The sequence below is a fragment of the Anomalospiza imberbis genome, chromosome 3 (genome assembly GCF_031753505.1).
Source record: "Anomalospiza imberbis isolate Cuckoo-Finch-1a 21T00152 chromosome 3, ASM3175350v1, whole genome shotgun sequence".
Lineage (NCBI taxonomy): Eukaryota > Metazoa > Chordata > Aves > Passeriformes > Viduidae > Anomalospiza > Anomalospiza imberbis.
The window spans coordinates 88864019-88877919 of record NC_089683.1 but is presented as its reverse complement, the minus strand read 5'-3'; the positions used below and the strand labels follow the sequence as shown (position 1 = coordinate 88877919).

General features: G+C 41.1%; 2 protein-coding genes across 2 annotated transcripts in view; one reads left to right on the top strand and one right to left on the bottom strand.

Annotated features, from left to right (window-relative positions):
* LOC137471360 (acrosin-like) overlaps nt 1-13168 on the top strand; it is a 57617-nt gene extending 44449 nt beyond the window's left edge. Inside the window, exon 6 of the transcript XR_010997542.1 lies at nt 13153-13168. The gene's annotated coding sequence lies outside the window, so the exon portion shown is untranslated. The remainder of the gene's footprint in view (nt 1-13152) is intronic.
* RAB3GAP2 (RAB3 GTPase activating non-catalytic protein subunit 2) overlaps nt 1-13901 on the bottom strand; it is a 116090-nt gene that overhangs the window by 94221 nt on the left and 7968 nt on the right. The window lies entirely within an intron of this gene.

Sequence of the window (13901 nt, the reverse complement as noted above, 5' to 3'; positions counted from 1 at the left end):
TCCTATGTTTTAGCACTCTCATTATTAAAAAAAAAAAAAAAAAAAAAAAATTATTCCTTATAGGTAATCTTATCATCTCTCTCTCCTTCAATTTAAAACAGTTACTTCCTGTGCTACCACACTACCACAACAGGCCCCACTAAAAGTTTGTCCCCAACTTTCTTGAAGCCTCCCGTAGGTACTGGAAGGTTCTCCAAGGTCTCCCCAGGGCCTTGCCTTCTCCAGGCTGAATAACCCCAACTCTCTTGGCCGGTCGTCATAGTAGAGGTGCTCCAGCCCACTGTGCATTTTTGTAGTTTCCTCTAGAACCGCTTCAACAAACCCATGTCCTAAGCTCTTTTTGTCAGTGAAGCAGTGTCTGTACTCTTGTTTTATAATGACCAGTCTCCTCAAGTGAGAAAAGCAAAAGAGTAACAAAGTTTCCACAGTAGAAAAGACTAATTGGTTGAATTAATGCTAATACCACAAGATGGTGCTGGACATTTCATTGACACAGGTCCTTGAAGTTTTTCATCTATTGCCTTTGTATGTTCCCTGACTAAACCTTCCCTCAGCTGGAAGTTCACTCTAAAGATCAGCACTGGCTGGCTGCATGGGGATACACAAACAGGCTGGCATCCCACACGTGCTAGATAACAGAGTTTCCTGTTTTACACTTTTCTGAAAACATCACTGGTGTTGCTTTGCAGTTGTGCATCCCAAGGTGCTTTCATGGCAGGTCAGCAAAGCTTTTATCCTTCTAAGGAAAAGCCTTCCAGACTAATCGTGTTTTCCAAAACCCCCTGTTGGTCACAGCAGCCCAGGATGGAGACCTGACAGCACAATGCAATTTTCATGGCAATTATGATGCTTTTTTGTTTTGAAAGAGAAAAAAAAAAAAAAACCGTACAAGCAGGAGCTATATAATTTCATATAATTTTATAAAAACTCTAGAAAAAAGGCATCTTGGAAAAAAGATTACTTGCCTGTTACAGGTTGCAATGCACTCATGAATGGAGCAATATGGTCATTATTTTTTTCCATTAATGCATTTCTAAAACGAAATCTTTGGCATTTGGGAGGTTTAATGAACCATTTCTGACATTTACAGTCCATGACTGACAATGCTGCTAATATTTCCTAAACAAATGTTTAGGAAAAAATAGAGAGAATGCTAAAACTTTTAGGTCAGATTATTGGTGAGATTAATGGGCCTATGAAGATTTAACATGACTGCAGATTACATCCTGAAGAATAAAAACCTTTTCATTCATACTCTTATGAACTTGATGGAGTTTGAATTTGGATTCTGAAAAGCTACACTTTATTTTATAATGGAAATCCAAATCTGGAGTCTTGAAGTCCAGAGTATTTATGTTCCTATCTGAGTTTGAGGAACACAGCCTGTCATTAATCTGTGGTGCTTCTGTGGTCCACAGAATTTGCAGTCTCCTTTCCCACAGACAATACCTCCTACAGGCTCTATTTCCAGCTGCTCTTCTGATTTTATAAGCAGTTGACCCAGGACAACACAGCAGATACAGACTTTTCATATCCAGCGTCTCCCCTTGCTTTTTTTTTTTTTTTTTCTCTTTAATAGTGGAGATGAGTGGTTTCAGAGGCAAAAAGAGTAAGTGGTCCAGTTCCACTTTCACCTCCACTTTGGAATATGGTACTCATCTCTTCCCCTACTTCAGTTTTACACCTCTTCACTGTTACAGGGCCTTTTCTCCAAACTCCATGCCATCCACTAAAGTGTATGATGAAAGCAGAAAGGGCGTGACCTTTTGTTTATAGCCAGCAGTGCTCCCAGGACAGTGCTAGAGATGTTACAGAGGGAAGGTTAAAACACAGTGGTCAGTATTCAATGATAATACTGAATGTATTTTCTATATGCCAAGTTACAATGGTTTGTATTTATGAATAAATTTATGTATGACAGCCTCAGAATGTTTTATTAAGATACGAACACATAATTTTCTCAGACTGAAAGAGAGAAAAATTAGGACATAGAAAATTCAAGAAAACCATAAAAAATGGAACTGGGTCCACTGTCACACCTAAATTCCAGGATTTCTAATTGTCTGTCCATTCCTTTCACAATTTGCACACACTGCATAGTATCAAATGAGAATTACTTAGTGTTTAACATTCCATTTTAAACAACCCAGTCAACAGAAAAATCAGCAGCTCCCAAACTAGTAATTCCAGATCTATTTTCAAATACAACCATTGAAATATTTTCCATAGCTACTATATACTGATTTATAACTACTTGGTAATTTTTCACTAATTAATGCAACATTTTTTGTTTTAAAAGATCTGTTATGTAAATGCAGTATCAGTTAGACTTACTGCAACCAGAAATACTGGTAAGAATACAAATGTTCCTAAAATTGCTTTATGATAAATAAATAGTATCTTTTCCCAGGCATTCTGCTGTGCATGTGTTGCAGAGTATGAGGTTGGATTTCCTCCCTTTACCCCTCAGTGTGGATGGCAGAATGCATTACTTGGTTTCTTTTGTTATTATAAAATACAATGGAAGCATGGTAGATTGCTACATAAATAAAACTAATTTTCTAATCTTAAGAATTATGTGTTTTCCTAAGCACATACAAGTTTGGAACATTACTTGGATTGTAACAGATTCTTAATGGGAGTGAGAAGCTTGGTGTTTGCATAATGTCTTCTGTACCAACTGTCTGGCTTCTGGAAAATGTGCTGGAATATTCATACTCCCCACCCTCTGTGAATGATATAGTTATTGTAGCCTTTTGACTAGTGTAAATTACAGAATAAGATCTGCATTCAAAGTCATTCACAGTGCTCTCACACTGTCTGTCACTGCTGGAATATCTGCTTGGTTTAGGATTCCCTTGCTCTACAGGAGCCTAAGGTGGCCTTAGTGAAAATTAAACTCTTGGCCTGATGCTTTGATCATCTCACCAGTCTCCCCACTATGTCATCCTTCCAATTACCTGACCAAAGCCAACGGGAGGGGAAAAATCTAGGATTCAGCATGCTAATGCATTTCTCATGATACTTGTTACAAAGCTATTATTACAATACTTCCTAAACAGACAAAATAGTCAGGAAGCAATGCTGTGACACTTCCTGCCTCATCCTTGGGATGTTTAGAACTATGGAGAAACCACATCTCCTTGTGATTTCCATGAGAATGACCAAGCCAGGCACCATCCTGCCTGCCCAGGTCTGTGACATCAGGCAAGAGAGCCCTAAGAGATGCAGAAGAGACTTTATGCTTTGGGCTGGGTTTTCTGTTGTACTCAAACATGCAAATTGCTTATACCTAAGCAAAAGAGGTAAAAACCCTGTACATATAGGTGAGATGCAGAGTCACTTTCTACCACCACGCTTGTTGTCTGGCTTGATGCTTCCTTGGTTGCTTGTCTTGTGCAATTGTTTGTGTCCCTGCGAGTTTGCTCATGGACCATTATGTACCACAATGTACCATTCTCAGGGAGCACACTCTGTGAAAAAGCATGCTGAGAATGAGGTTTGGATCTGTAAGGGAACATTCACAGAACTTTGGGGAGGGTTTATTAGACCCTGTTCCTAACTATGTGCAACCACCACTGAGGTTGTATGAATTCTGGTGTGCGTGTGCTAAAAGGAATAAGGGCAACACTTCATACTGTTGGGGTATTGTTACACCAGATAATGTGTGCACCATCACAACACTGACTTAAAACTTGTCTTAGCAGAGTGTAATATATGACTTGGAGCAATCATTGAAAACTCTTTGTGAATTCTGTGGCAAAGGCTAATGTAAATAAAGGAAGATCAAAGTAAACTTTGAAGTAGGAATGGAGCCTGACATAACTTAGCAAGACCTACTGTACTTAGGCATAACCCAACAAACTGGAAATATTTCATTTTCAATTTCCTGTCCAAGATATAAGCTTTTATGTATTTTTAGATTATTATTTTTATTGTCCATTTTGGTTCTCACTGCCATTAAGCACAAGCTGTGCTGGCAACTCCTTTTACAAGTTTTCCCTAAACATATGGACTACATTTTCTTTTTAGAAACACTGTTGATAATGCTTTATCATACAGCAGAACAGTGCAGTTTACCAGCTTCTCTACACATGGAGAATGCTGTTATTCCTGCCACCAAACCATGGTGCAGCAAACAGCTGAATAAAGGCCCAGGAGAAGTTGGTGGGATGTAAATGAATCAGCAGACTCATCATCTTTCATCCATCCCTATTTCCATCTTTGTGTAGCACCTCTCTTGCAAGCTACAGTGCTGCAAGCAGCTCTGCCAAGTCCCATTCTCCAGACCTGTCAGATATTCTCAGAAGGAGCTTATCTCATGTTTCCATCCGTATATATTGACTCAGGCTCTTGAGAGAAGCAACACCTTTGAGTCTGACCCACAAAGGTCTTCATAATTCTCAATGTCCAGTGCTGGAGGCTCCATGGGACATGGCTTCTTCTTCATGGCATTATTCAATGCCTATGGATTGGGCTTTTTTCCTGCCTTTCAATCCACAGGGGAAGGTGAATGAACATCAACTGCAAGTGCCTACCATCCTTACTAACAGTCCCACACCCGAAGGCATATTCCAGCCAAAGTAGCTTCTCACCAACCCGTGCAGTGCAGCCGGTCGACCACTGGGCTATAGCTGGAGCGAAGGCAGAGTCACTCGGGGGGAGCTATTTCTGCTCAAGGCAATTCTGAGCAGGCAACTCCAAATACTAACCTGAGTTTCTCCAGGACCCTCCTGTATCACATCCGGCAGGGTAATGGGCACCTTTTATTACTGCATGTTAGACAGAATACAAGTGACTTTGATTTACTGCTTATCAAGCTGTTAAAAATGACTTCTGATAATTTTCTCCTTTGCACAGGAAGTGCTGGCTTCACTCTCCTCCTCCTCCGGCGGTGTGGAAGTGGCAGAGATGTCCTGCTCTGTCCATTCCTGGAGTCCTTGAAGGATGTGGTGCTGGGGGAGTGGCATGGCTGCCCTGGCCTGAGCAAGATGATAAAAAGCAGCCTGGCAGCCACTTGCCGCCAGCTCTCCTGGCTACCCTCCCAGCTGAAAGCAGAAGCCACAAGGTAACAGAAAACTCTTTTATGTTCCTAACACCTCACTCAGCTGCAGCCAGCAAAATACGTGGAAACTGAGACCTCATTTTGAATAGTTCCTGAGCATAACATGAGCACAACCACCACAAAAAAAAAAAAAAAAAAAAAAAAAAGCTCTGGGTCTAAGAGATTCCCAGTAGAACAGCCATAGCACATACCATACACACTGACATTTCCAAACAGACCTAGCTAGTCCCTTGTGGAGAAGATTAAAGAAGTAAATCCCACAGTATTTCATTCTAGCTATAATCCTAAATAACAACAAATCTGTATCTGCTGTATAATGTTAAATAACTCCCCCCTTACTTTTTGTCTTCCCTGTGTCAAAGAACATCATAAGCTTTGACAGTCAAGTGCTCAGAAATAAGGAAATACTAGAATGCCAGCTGTTCTGTTCATACAGAAGAGTGGCCAGCCCCTAACACACTGTACCACTAGCTGGATTAATTGCATTACATGCTCTCTTCTAGAGAGAGAAACTACACCCAGCTGAGCAATCTCAGGGCCTGCTCTCAAAATGCTGATTGCTGGGTCAGTGCTTTCATTATTAGGGGTTCATGGTGGAAACACAAACCACAGCTCTCATGGTTTGTACAGCTCAGCAGAATACAACTGTTCAGTTGAAATGTATTTTATTAACATTGAGCATCCACTTCATGCACAGATAGCTTTGACATTGTTGGCACTTAAGTAACAATAAAGCCCCAATCATCTAGTGGTTTTTTGTTGTTGTTGTTGTTGTTGTTGTTGTTGTTTTTTAAGTGTTTTTCAAAGGAATCTCCCTTTGCAATGTGAGGTGTTTCTGTATCATCTCTCTGTCTTAAGCTATGTGGTTGGATTGGTGTATCACTGCCCGTAGGAAGCCAGGCTCTGGGGATGCAGCTGTGTTGCCAGAAAGTCTGCACACTACAGACAGATCTTTTGTGCACTGCCAGTAAGTTGTGGCTGTGATTCTGTCCCCAAGGGGTCCCAGAAGGTTTTGAACTGTAGGTGTATCTCTGTGCTGCCAGAAAGAATGTGATTGTGGATGTCTTTGTCTATGGGGATAAAAAATTGTGGGCTGCTGATATATCAGTATGTGTTATAATAAAGCCTCTGCACAGAAGGTGTATCCCTCTCTTCTGGTAGAGGTCTTCAGGCAATTCCAGAGCTGTTTGTCCCCATGGCATTTGGGGCATTCACTGCTCTATTTGCCCTGGCATATCCACATGGTAATAGAGTTGTAGGTGTGATAATACATTTGTGCCAAATTACTCACTGTATCAGCATATGCACCATCCCTCTGAGGAGCTCAAGATTATTTGAAATTTCTAATTAAGCTTCCTACACTGGAGACAATTAAGGATTATTATGCCCATTTTACAGGCGTTGTTGCCATATTCCTTGGAAGGCCTCTGTGCTGCCTGCCAGGGGTGCACGTAAAATCCACTGTGCCCTTTCTGGGTACCCAATTTGCTCTTTACCATGACACTGAAATGGACAGCTGTCAAAACTAGCACTCTGCACAAGGAATAAACCTTGGTGCTCAGGGCAAAGGGAGCTTAGCTGGCCTGTGTACAGCAAACAGAGAAAATGTCTTGTGCATTCATTTTCTTGCCTTCAGGAACAGCAACTTTTGCCTCAAGGACAAACCCCAAAAGACTGCCCAGAATCTTGCGGAGCCTGGGCAGTCTCAATACTCCTGAATATCAACTTCAGTGCGACTTTGTAGCACAGTATAGCAGTCTGTATTTAGGCATATCCCCAAAGGAAAGAATTATCCAGCAGGATACAATGTGCAAACATATAGCAATTTTCCCATCCAAATCTTTGTATCCGTGCCTGCTGTGTGCTTCCCCTTGAACAGTTAATCATCAATAGGGATGAGTCTAGACAACACTTTCTCTTTCATTCCCAAGCTAAAAATAAACAAGTGTGAAAAGATTCTGAATCCAGACAGACACATAACAGACTAAATTTTTCAGAAGATTGTGAGGATTCCACTCATTGTTCAGTCACTACAGTTCCACCTTATTTTATTCTCAGCATGAGAAGAAATACTGATGGTCACATACAGTAGTAACACAAAGATGACTATATTTTTCTCTGGATAATCAAACAATAGATATATAGAAATGTGTTCACTCAGGAAAGGTATCTGATCATATATCCAGATGAAAAAACAGGCCCCAAATACCCGTCTGGATTCGGGAATAAACTCAGCACCTCAGGCTCATCACTAATGGAAAGAATGACACACACACAGGCATGACTTCATGGTCTTGAGGCCTTGAAAATATACATCCAAAATGTATATTATAGCAATATACATTTTATCACTTTTGGAAGCTGCTAAAAAGGAAAGAACCAAATGATTGAAGCAATGTAGACTATCTGCAGGGAAAAGGTGCTTTGTGCCAGTAAGTCAGAGATATTGCCTTTGGCTCATGAATCTGCATTATTTTTTTGGCCATACATTCAAACCTGACTCATGCAGACACTACAAAAATGCAAGAGAAGCAGAAGATAAGACTTGCTTCCTTAGGTTCAAACCCCACATTCTAAAAACTATATTGAACATTATACACAACAGGGTTTTCTACCTGATTTTGGTCCCTTGTAATAAATAGAGAAAAACGACGCTGGAATTGTGTGAATATGGCAAGAAGGTTTTGCATAAATATTTTCCAGTTTGAATGTTTAACTGAACATGCTCCAGACACAACTGCTGAGCATGCACCTGCACTAAACTTGACAAACTGGAGAAGCCCAGGAGGTGAGTTGTGAAGGAAAAGTGAGCAATGGCTTTTGTACCACTCGTAGCTGAGCATGGGCTCTCCTCTATTTCCACCACCAAAGGTCCAGATGAACCCTGTTATCCCACTGGTTTGCTTTGCTTTAAATGTGTTTCTGCCTGTTTTGTGTTTCCACTTTATAAGGACTCCAGTTAAATAATTTACTGGTGATGGTGTGTGGTAATAATGGTGTTGTAAGGATTTGTCAAAAGGTTTGGTTTTTGAAACTGCTGTCCTGAGGATTTACATTGCAAAAGTATTTCCAAGAGCTGCCTTCCTCCTGTCAGAGAGCAGAGCAGCACCTCATTAGCTGTGTGTGAAGGCAGCTTGAGCTGGGAGATGCAAACATCCCAGTGAGCTGTGGATACTCCTTATCTAGCACAGACACTTGTTCTGCCCAGTGGAGGGGACCCTCAGCTCCACCTTCAGCTCCTTCAACAAACATGGCTATTTCCACCTCCCTGGCCCTAGCTGGGAAAGCTGGCACCAGTCCCAAACTTATCCTAGCTCTCTCCTGAGGCTGCTGTGGGTGACCTGCTGGTTGGGCTGACAGCCAGGATAAGTGGTGAGTGCCAGATTGCAATGCTTTTCCCTCAGGCAGCAACCAGTCAACCCAGAGTAAAAAGGATGAGAAACTTGGGGCTGGGCTGGGGGTGGTTGGGGTTTTTTTTTTTTTTTTTTTTTTTTGTTTTTTTTTTTTTTGTTTTGTTTTTTTTGTTTTTGTTTTTTTGTTTTTTTTTTTTTGTTTTTTTTTGACTCATAGACTAGGCTAGAATCTCTAAAAAGGAATAAGGACCCATTATCAGGCAGGAGAATCTGCAGCTTGTAGGGTATACCCAGGAAAACCCTATTCCAGGTCACCCAAGGGATGTGGTAAGGAGTAATGTGGGGAGAGGATGGGGGGGAAATGGCTTGGAGGATCCTGTGTGTCTTTCAGACAGGGAACACCACCAGGTGATGGCTGGCCAGAGAAGTTTGGACTTGCTCCTGCTTCCCAGACCTGCTGCTCCATCTGCTCCAGCAGTTTCCAAGCACTGCCAGTGCTACATTGGTTTTCACAGCTGCCTTGGTGGTACATGAATCCCTCTCTTAAGAATATTAGCTATCAGCTACAATGTGATGTGCTGCCAATACTTTTTCTTTCAGCAATTCCTCCAGGAGTGGGGAAATGGCAAATTTTCAATCATTTCTATTATGGCAACACCTGAATAGAAATTCACAGAAGAAAAATTAGGTATTTTCTGTGCTGATCACTTGCTTCCTGCCACATTTCAAAGCTGCCAGATTTTTATTCTCAGCATGAAAATAATTACTGAAAGAATGAGGGTGAAACAATTAACAAACATGAAACAATTAATAAACATGAAACAATTAATGGAGGTGTTAGAACTTCTCAAAAGAGGGAGCAGGAACCTTTCACTACATGAAGTGCCAGGAAAGGCATCACAGTGCACTGTCTAGCTCTATAAACTGGCAGGTGAATTCAGCCCATGTGGATTAAACAGACTTACAGAAGCTAATAAAGGAAATTCAACCCTAGATAAACAAAATAAAGATGCAAATCTCTCAAAACCAAACTCCCTTTTGTGAGAAAAACCACCTATCACAACAGTAATCTCAGTCTTCCCCTCCTCCTCCTGTCCCAGGGAGGTGACTGTGGCAAGACCTGGGGAGCTGCTCTGTTTCTGTGACACCCTCTTGCCTACAGATAAAGCTCACGGGAGCTGACAGCGCATCAGAGTTTTATTTGCAATTTTCCATTGCATCACACCAGGTTACAAAAACAATACCCAATGTTAGCCGAGCTGGTGTGACATGGGTTTTGTTCTAACTCAAAAGTGTGTCTAAACCCATTCCATCAACACTTTTTGTCAGGTATGAGACATGCAATGATTAATGGAGAGAGACTTCACCAAGCAGGGCCATTCCACGCCCTCATCCACATATTACCAATTCCCACGTTTAGAAAACATGTCTGGGCAAGACTCCACTGTATTTGCTAGGTGAGATGTTTTCTCAGGAAAATAATGAGATTATTCATCCCGAGATTAGGGAGCTTGATTTAACCTTTCCTTTGAAGAAGCAGACTCCTTAATGACACAGTGCTCTCCTGGCAATACCACACAGCTGTATTTCCCATGTTGGACTTAGACCTGACTTGGGCATATGGGCTGTGCTAACTATGTCATAACTCCTAAGAATTGTGTAAATTGGAGTCCTAGGCTTTTTTTTTTGTTTTGTTTTGTTTTTTTCCTTAAATTGAATAATTAGGCATAATCACTGCTGCAGATGCTTCTTACCAAGGAATAAGCCATATGCTGTGGAAATGCTTCAGTATTACAGTTGTTTTTTATTGGTTTTTTTGTTCTACTCTTTCAGTTTTACTGAAGTAGTTCAAGCATTTTCATATGGACAAAGGTTTTAGGATTTGATGGCTAGTTCACTGAAGCTGCTATCGCATGTTTATAATTTCTGGTTTAGACATTGGTAAACATTTATTTCCTGGATGCCATCAGTTAATTCAGCCCAAACTCGAGCAGGGAGATATTTTTATAGTGAGAATGTAGCTATTTTCACTGTATGTTTTTATTATGACAATTCTCTATGTGCCCTTGCCCAACTCCTCACTTGGAGGCACCTTCACAAGCATTTCTGTGGAAGTGGTTGAAGTCCAAGCACAAAAAACGCAGGGCAGTATGCTTTCAGTTGGAATTTTACAGAAACAAGCACATATTTGTTAATTTCCCCCCCTTAATTGTCTATAATTTGTAATCTTAGCTTTAGTTAGTTTAGCTTTTTTTTATTGAGAAGTGTTACTAGAGAACAGTAAACAAATAAAATGTAGTGTGGTTTGAAGCAGATTGACTGCCAACTAGATTTTTTAAAAAGGCTGTAATAAATCAGTGAGTCATCTGACATTCACAGGAAAAATGTGGGATGTGCAGTAGGAGGGGAAAGTATAGAATGGAAAGGGTTGCTGCCCTGTTCTCCAGCTGTGCCTGTGTTACTGACTGCTGGAGATTGGATCTTAACCAGCACAGCCGTATCAGAAAGAACCTGCTTCACAAGCACTTCACAGGAGCAAAGGCAAGAGTTGAGTTCATACCTTGCATCAAGGGAATCACCAGAAAGAAAAGGTCCAGAAAGAAAAAAAAAATACAAATTATCTCTGGATATTTTAAAGCATGGGATAGGTTGATAGAAAGCAGAAAACCTTTCAGAAAGCCAAATGAAAGTTATTAGTGCCTGGGACTATGGGGAGATTGTAGGGCAGGAAGAAAAAATGTGTTCTGTATTAATTACACTGTAGACTTTTTCCCTTGGGTTCTCTCCCAGTTGGAGTATTAATGCTTTGTAGTTAATTAGCTCTTCCTTCCTTCAAAATGATTTTATGATATTAATTAATATAGTATTGTAAACCAATTAATCTTACCAATTGGCTTGAGGTATTGCACAAATGGTTAAAAACAAACAGCAACTAAAACAGAGACTTTATTAATCAAAGTTTTTTTTTTAACTTGAAATGGGCTGCTCAGCCCTATAACACCAAGACTCCAGGATCCCTGCCTGTAGGAAATTTTAGGCAGATACAGTAAAGGCCATATAGAAATGCAGGTCCTAATTCTGAGATAAAACCATGAGTCCTGACCCAAGCAGACTTTTCAACTCATACTTAGCTGGAAAGATGTGAACAGTCCAACAGAAATTTTAAAATTTTCAAAGAACTAAGTGATGCATTAAAACCCCAGTGGAGCTGGTCCCCATTGTCAAGATTCATTTCAGGGAGAGTTTCACAGGGGTGTGGAGTTACAGCATGAAGACCAGTTACAGCAGCCGATGCCAAAATACTTCAACATTTCTGAAGCCAAGGTGCAGAGGTCATTATAAATGTCTTTAGAGAAGATGTGAGAGGCAGTCCAGGAGGAGGAAGGGCTACTTTTGAGACAAGCAGTAATTTAATGTCTTGTAAAGGGTCATCGGTGAAATACAGTGAGCACTGAGGTTGAGTTTAGACAGCATTTGCACTGAGCTATACTCTTGGTATAACACACTGGCACCTCTTGTGAACTGCTATTTTATTCTCCAGAATTCCAAGTTTATTTAAAATAAATAGAGAAAGGTAGGAAAAAAAATTGGATATCAATAAAAAATGCATAGAGGCAGGGTGGAGAACAGGGCAGAGCCTGCACAGAGCTTGGAACTCAGCCACAGAGAGGTCAGAGGAGTTAAATCATCATGAATATCAACATTTTAACTGCTGGGTTTGCTTGTGTAGGGGCTGGATGCATGGACTGGGCACACCCTGCAATCACACCCCTGGCTGATGGGGAACAAAAGATCTCCAGTAGCTTTTGACCAGGCACACACAGTGGCAAAGCTCTCCTTTTTATAACAAAATCCAGGAGAGAGGAGTAGCTGGGGCCATGGCATCAGCGCATTTTCATCACACAAAAGAGGTGACACAGGGTCACAAATCTACCCTCTCACTGCAATTTGCCATCTCATAGAAATGTGCTTTGGGGTTTTTTTCTTTCCTGTGAAGAAGCGATCATTCCTTCAGTACCTACCAAAGTTCCCAGACATATTTGATATATGATGCAAAAGTATAATTCTCCCTTCCTAAGCCTTCCTTCCTCCCAGGTGAGGATAAACCAGAAAAAATTGTGGGAGTTACTTGGATGGGTCAGCTCCAGGTGGAATTTTATTTGGAAGAAAAGCACAGTTCTCACAGAATATCAGCAGCATTATTTCTTGTATTATTAGACAATAAACTGTAATGCATTGCATCCCAGCTTTAACAGAGAAGATTCACAGTCATATCATAAGCAGGAACATTAGGAGTTTTATCATCTTGTTTCAGGTAATCATCTTGTTCCATATAATTATTTAGCTTTTGCTTCTTGGATGAAGCAATCTTTGAAAATCTGTTTGTATTTAATTAGGCACATTTCCTACTGACTGCCACAGGCATCTCCTGTGCAGGTGTAGTCTTGAAGCTGTAAATTCATTTTCAGGAGTGATTCCAGGAAGGAGCTGCTCAGGGTAGAATCTTCAGCATAAACCTTCTTCAGCATCAGTCTGAGCATGTAAGAGAAGAAGACAACCTGCTCTGAGGCTCACTTCTGAGCAAGGAACTAACTGAGCTATAAGACCTGGTCAGGGGTAGGTTTTCTTGTTATTCTTTTGTGTTCAGTTCTTGGAAACCTTGCTCTTAGCTTCCTTGAAGTTACCTGGATTTTAAATGTACTCAGAATCATCCAAAAGTAGGTCCTAATTAACTGATCCAAAGGCAGGAAGTGAATAATGGCCTGGGGATGGGCTTTGTGTGTTCCCACTGACTGAGGGATAAGTGCTGTGATTGCACATGCACATTCCTACCCTGCCTTCAGCCTGTGATGATCAGCTCCACGTGATGCCAAGCTTGAATGCCAATGAAAAGGATATGCACTAAAGCTGACAGCAGTGTACGGCCACTCCCAGCGTTTCAGTCTGCTTCGTGACTGGCTGGGGATTTCTCTTTAGGCAAAGAATAATGGCAGCTCTGATTGTTGTGGAAAGAAGAGGCTGGGAAAATGAATAAAGGGGGAGAAAAAAATGGGGCTTCAGTATATTCCACAGTAAACTAGCAATCAGTGTCTGAGCACCTCTGTCACACTACAGGGCACAATCAAAACAGGGTGACTGTGCCGTAGCCTCCTGACTAGCAACAGCAAAGAGTGAAAGATTCTATCCTTCTTTCATTTGCAAACCACAACTGTGTCAGCCTGCCTGGGACACAAAGATTGTACAAGCTTAGAACATCTCCACTAGAAAGCAAAAAAGGTATGTGCTGAGTTCTACCAGCTTTGGGGATCCAGCAGCCTCCTGCATTCAGTGAAATAAGGGACTGGACAGAAAAAAGGAACATAGATACTAAAGGAATAGAGATACTCTATTGAGGCTGAACCCCTTGAAGAAGTCCTGATGGCAATGGTAGTGTCCATGCATGGAACATCATCTTGAGGAATTTCCCATTTGTTGTCCCAGTA